The following is a 6,832-nucleotide window of genomic DNA, read 5'->3' on the forward strand; positions in this document are numbered from 1 at the left end:
ACTCATTTGACGGGGAGAAAAAACAAAAGGAAGAAAGAACAATTATACGACTCACGAAAAAACATGGATAAATGGAAGGTTACAACTTTCAACAACATCACATCTAACAAGGTTTTGTGATGTGGAAAACAGGGTTTTCGTGTTTTCTTGCCACCCAAGGGACAGGAACGTGCAACCACCAATTTTCTAGATGATGTTATTACCATCACCATCCAATGCTGTGGAAAACAAAGAAAGAGAAAAGATAGAAAATGAAAAAAATAAAAAAACAGATCGTGTAATCAAAAGTCAAAACCTATGTGATTAAAGTCCTCACACGCATAACCAGAAACCCTAATTACACCCACCAATGGAAGGCGCCAACCCCGCTTTTCGCTTTCGCTTACATTGCTGGCCGACCCTCGATGATCGCTCGCTCGCTCGCTCTCCAAAGCTTTGGATGGATCCGGCGATGAGAAGGAAGAATCATGAGCGTGCTCTTTGCACGTGTTGATGATGGAAACTTCGAACCCAATATTACACATATGGCGTAGGATGTACGAAGTAGAGATTGTTTGAGTTAAAGCCCTTTTTGTAGGGTGGTCTAGGTTAAGGTTGCGATCATTTGCTCAGAATGTGGTTTTTTTTTTTTCGACCCTTCCCCCGTGGCCGAAGCTCTTCTCGCGATGTTTTTTATTTTTAGTAGGTACGGGTTCGATGTTTTCGTGCTCGTGTTTTTAGCTCCACAATTGATAGGTGCTGTGGCAAAGAAAGGATGTATGGTAAAATATAATATTCGATGTTCACATTCTTCACGTTATTTGTGCCAAAAGAGTTGGGGGGTAAAAGTTTCTCTCCAATTTATTTGTAACCCACGCTTTTAACATTTTATGTGACTTTTGACCGGCTTACGATAGCTGAAAAGTAAAGTGCACAGGAGTTCGATCGGAAGGCAAGAACGGAAATATATGATTTATCAGTCTCTTAGTCTCGAGAAGTTCTTCAGTACCGGAGGTTCAAACACATGATATGCACACACATCAACATCCATTGAATGCAATTTTAATTCCTATATACGGAATACCCAACTCTGTATTGTCCGTTCGAACTAGCACTAATCTCCTCCAAAAAGTATTTCTGGCCAAACATCTTCTCTTCGAATTTCTTCAATCTCGGGCCACGAAAGTGATTACACTTGTGAGGAAATATTGCTCGAATTGGCACTTTCTAAATGGCCCTTCTTTCTTTTTTGGTGATGGGCGTATACACGAAGAAGAATGGGGGTGATTTCTAAGAACACTTGTTGCGTGGAGGAGAGGGGCGAGATGGGGGTTTCCTTCCTTTTGCATCTCCCTTTGTATTGGTTTGCGAGTTCTTCTTTGTCTTTTGGCTTTGTTTATTTTCTAAACCCTAAAAGTCGCAAGTCCCCTCCTTTCTTTTCCCCTTTTATGCCATTTTCCTTTTAAGTGCGGCATGAGAGATGGGAGAGTGGGCATAGTTTAGCTTTCCAAGCGTGGGATGTTATTGTTGGAGAATCCACAATCAAATGGCTCCATGGTCTCCATGTCCCACTCTCCCCCCACCAATCTCTCTCTCTCTCTCTCTCTCCCATTACTATACTTGACTTGATTTACCTTAATCATGAATTATAAGGGTCGTCAATGCCGGCGCGGCACGTGTCGCGACTTCGTGCATCCGATGAACTTTGATCGAGGCAATGTTTGAAGGGAGAACGACTATAATATGGTACTGAGGCGGAAAACATGGAAATCAAAGTCTAGGCATGCCAAGCCAATAGATGAAAAAAATAAAAAAAAAAAGAATTTTGGTCTTTTGAAATGTTCTCTCGAGCACGTATGACTTTGTTTCCCCCTACTTTTAGTGTTTTAGTATAAGACGTCAGTGCTCTTGGTTGTTATATATAATCTTTTTGTTAAACCTTGAGACTGTCCTCACTCATTGATGGTGCAATTGACTTATCATAGCTCGTGGGGCCCGGCGAAGTGGTAATAAATCACTCCCACGATGAGCGTGTTAGAAAGCTCAACTTTGCCTTTCCAAGACAATTTGTTAGAGATGTTTTTTCCTAAAATTATATGCTATTTTTCGTGGTCCAACAAATTGTTGAGGTGCCATGTGAGTTGTACAAGAAGACTCTTTTATCGAAATTTTGGTACGATGTGAAGTAGTTAGTGTATCATAATTAGCTTATAACTCATTATTTTAAGTTTTAGACTGAAAGTGGATCTTATTGTTGTATCTAGCAATATCACCTAAAGGAAGGTGAATAGATGATTCTAAATAATTTTGAAACTTAATGCAGAATTAAGACAATTTCAAAACACAATCTAAATAGAATCAGTAAGAGAACATGAAGATGAACGAAACACGATAGAAAGAGTTCAAGGAGGAGAGAATCGCACGCAGAGTTTATAGTAATTTGACTTAGCAAGCTTACGTCCACTTTTCCACGATAATAATCGATTGGCTGGATTTCACTATATGAATTAATAGAGATTACAAGAGACATCACTCTTACACAACGTCTCAAAGATAAAACGTTTAGCTTTCTAGAATGAGTATGTGAATCTAAATAACTAAAGCACTTCGAAATTGTATGTTATGATCTCACTCTTCTTATCACCATGAATCTTCTTGTATGTTGGGTAGGTTTTCAAAGGATGGCTCTTCAATCATTGATTGGGCGTCTTCAATCGTGATTGAACGAGACCGTATCTGGAAAGATATGATAGCTGTTGGAGTTGAGGCTGAACTCTTTAGATTCGGTCGTCCATATAACTAAACCTATAGTTTCCAAAAGTAGAATTGATTCAAATAATCATCAAATCTTAATCCTGAATGGTAATGTCCAATCGGTAGATATTCTTCTGATCTAATTAGAAAATAATCTTGGCAATTAAAGATTACAAACTTCCATAAAAGTTACCATTAATATCGAAAACCTACCAAACATGGGTTTTCGAATCATGTCTGAAAGATATTGAAGAATGTCAACATTATTCAGAAACAGCCTTATGAAATAAGACTCTCCGAATTTGAACAGTGATTCTGAGCTTCAATAAAGTTTTCGCTGATGCGCCACATAAATCTTCAGAAAAACAAGTCTTCAGAGGCAACAACCTTCTCCATCCGAACGACTTCGGAAGCAACTAAGTGACGACTACCACTTGAGTCTGATTGTCGGGTTGAATCGATATAAGCTTATGTTCACATGTTCACCTTGTAATAAACATTCATAGACATTAAACAGATTCTTTATAAGAAATGATACTTTCGTCAAAATCAAAATATTCAGAAGAAAATTTTTCTCGACACTTACTAGATATGTTGATGGACTAGAACTTGGGTTTTCTCTCGGTCACTTCTTCGGATGAAGGTGTTGGGCTTGTGTTGTGCTTTCCAACAAATGATGTAGGAGCTGGTGGTTAATCGGTGGACCATCACTATGTTCTCGTGTTTGTTGAATATCTCAAGGAAGGAAATCTCACGATCTATATAGATTTCGAGTTAAAATTGTTGTCAACATTTTATGCCGAAAAGACACCGTGGGCAATTGATATAATAATATAAGTAAAGACAACGTGATCTCGAATTGGCAATTGATGTGGGTTGTTGTGCATAATTGTACGCTTGTGTCAATGAAGTGGAGATACAAGTTGAGATATGCCGATACCAAAATATAGTTGGAATTAAGAGAGAGCATGCGCATGAGGATGAGATTATTGAGATGCAAGTTTGAGTTGTAGTAAAGAAGTCCCAAATCAAAGTATTGGTGTGACATGGAACAATTGATATCCAACTAACCGATCGACTCAAACTTTGAGTGAAGTTTGATTGAACTAAACATATTGGTAGTTCCCTAATCCTGCGATGATAAAGCTAGCTTTGGAGAGGTTCATGCATGCGAATCGTTCGTTAGCTTGGCGAAGACTTCCAGGCACATCATCATCCAAGAAAATCGAATCAGTGGGCATGTAAACCACTCGATATTTCTCCTTTTCCTTCTGAACAAAAAACACTCACGACGTTAAAACACAATACACACGTTGAGTTCGTCCTAATTTGTCAAAGGGGCGTCTATATTTTGTTGGACGACCACCAAAATAACCCCAAGATCGGTAGCAAAAGTGGAAGGTTCACTACCATAGGAAGTGCGAGAAGCTACCACAGCGCAAGAGCTTGTGCAAGGAGGAGATCTTAGCTTGTGCCTTTCTAGAGTTGAAAACAGAAGGGAATTCTTCTTTTTCCTTATCTTGAAATTAATCTATAAAAAAGCAATTGGCTTTTAATTAAGTGCTCAATCCACATCCATGATTCCCATGCCACACCAGCCCCTCAAAGGCACATTTGCTAAAATCCCCGATTAAAGGGCACTAATTATTGCTTAAAAGAATGCTCGGATCATAGCATATGGTACCGTATAGATTAATATAATGATAACTTTAGTGTAATTAGTATTAATCATTAAATTGAGAAGTTAGACGTGCGAGGGGAATCCCAACTTTACATCTCACTCGTACATGGGAGGGGTGTGCTAGTGCCACCAAAAGCGTAGACCCAATGGGATTGGGATAGAGAAAAATAGAAGGGAAAAGGGAAAAAGCTTGATTTGGGTCTGTACAAATTGTTCCCTCCACTCCAAACAAAAGCTCGTGGATGTGTTCATGTTGTTAAGTACCCATTTAATTATGTTTTGGCTAGCTTTATCTCATATGATCTAGGGTCACTGTTGCTTGATGAGAACAAAGTATTAATTCATGAGAGCTAAGTAAACGCAGGATGAGACACGTGTAATACCCGAGTCAAGGAAGCGCAAATTACTCGCGAGCTGGAGACGCGTGAATTGCGACGTAAAACCTACCAAATGGAATAAGAGAAATCAGCAAACGCGTCTCGCATGTAAAACAAACAGAGTAGACAGGCTCAGTGTTAGCTTGTCTCATTAGCTTTTTCGGTTTCGATGCTTAATTCTGCAAAGCCGCACCTATGTGAAAATGCGATGACTTTCTCCAGACCTTATTATGTTTTTTTTTTGTTTTTTTTCAATTGGGTTTCGACATCTATTCTTTCGAATTCGGTCCATGAACTTTAAAGAGTCTCTTAGACCCCGTGCACGGATCGCATACATGGCAAATTGGCTACGAGTTACTTTCCTTTCATTTTCTCTCCACCAAAATTTGACAAGATTCCTATTGTTTCGCACCCATTTTCATTATTTTTCGAAGCAAAACCATTAAAGGGTTCTGCTCTCCAATAAAATTCTTGGGAAAAAGGGTCTAAATTAATATATTCCGGACATAATTGGTCTTCTATAATTCACACACAACCATATGATTTCCATTTTCATATGGAGTGTGTATTTCCAGAGCATCCCCATCTTCCATGATGACTCCATTGATGGTTGTGGCACATCCATACATCAAATCAAGCCAAAAGTGCTTTTGTAGGGCAAAGTGCCTAATGCCTACTCACTACAATGGCCGCACTTTTTTAACCCCCAAAATCTTGAAGATGGACAGTGAAATGAAATAAGGAAGAGCGGGTGAGATCAATTTTGTCAGGAGTGCCAAATTCTTGGCATGATGCACCCCCCAAAATAACACTGACCAAAACGGGTCCCCCCACAAGGCATCCTCTCCCATGATTCAACATGGTTTGAACGGTCAATCTCCAAATTATTGGTGTCCATGGCGAAACATTGGATGCCATCCAACCACCATTTTGGAAAATCACCTATTGTCTTGAAACAATCGTTCATCCTAGCCCTTGCGAACTCGCCTCTTTTTATTGTCGTTGCTGCTGTTGCTGCTGCTGCTACTGCTCTTGAGTAAATTTGAAGAAACTTCTTAAAAAGTACATAAAACGATCGTACTTCGTGATCCATTCATGTGGGGTGGGGAAAGATTCTTTGTTCCCATCTCGAAAGTTGGTTCGTCTTCTTCGCCGTGTCGCTTTGTTTTGACACTAGTATGAATATTGTCATTTTGGATTTTTTGGATCGGCATGCGATGGATGGAGATGGGGAGCTTAGTCTATAATTGAATTAGCAAAAAATCGGATTTTCTAAGACAGTGTTAGCCATGATGGAAAGACTTTGTGGTTGTTCGTCCAGGAATGCATAAACGAATAACTTGAGGTATAAAAGGGAGGATTCATGTGTTACGAATCCTATTTAGATCATGTACCTTGGCACCCTCGATCTCTCGGACGATCCATTGCGTCTACAGTAGTCAATGCTCCCGATCTCCCGCATCACCTCTGCACTAAACCTAGTGACCCTCCTAGGAGTGCTTAAGATGCTGCTTGCCCGTAAAGTTAGTGTGGAATAACGTGGAGCTAATGTTTCTCGTAATTCACGTATAATGAAATCGATGACGAACAAAGAACACGAGGTATTTACCTGATTTGGTTCGAATGTCAGTATCTACCTCATGGAAAGAGCCAGTCGTAGAAAAAAGACAACTAAACAAGCCATTTGAAAATTGTGGAACTTCTTCTTCTTCGTGGTTTTCACTGTGTGATTTCTACGGCACAAAATAATGGAACTCCATACGGAATGAATCAAAGCGAACGATATTTCGAGTGGATCAAGTTAGGGTATGACATTATGGTTACATTTCAGAATACGTATTATCATTTGATATCTAAATCTTCATGCGAATCAATATCCAAAGCTTGATGGAATTCGCTCTTCCATTTTGGAAGTGGAAATGCCTCGAGATTGGTCGGGCACATAAAAATGCTTTTGAAGACCGAGTCAAGACATCTCGCAAGAGAGATGAAGCATATTCCTAGATGGCGAACCACGCGAAAAGCCACTCTATATCGTTCC

The sequence above is a fragment of the Rhodamnia argentea genome, chromosome 2 (assembly GCF_020921035.1).
Source record: "Rhodamnia argentea isolate NSW1041297 chromosome 2, ASM2092103v1, whole genome shotgun sequence".
Lineage (NCBI taxonomy): Eukaryota > Viridiplantae > Streptophyta > Magnoliopsida > Myrtales > Myrtaceae > Rhodamnia > Rhodamnia argentea.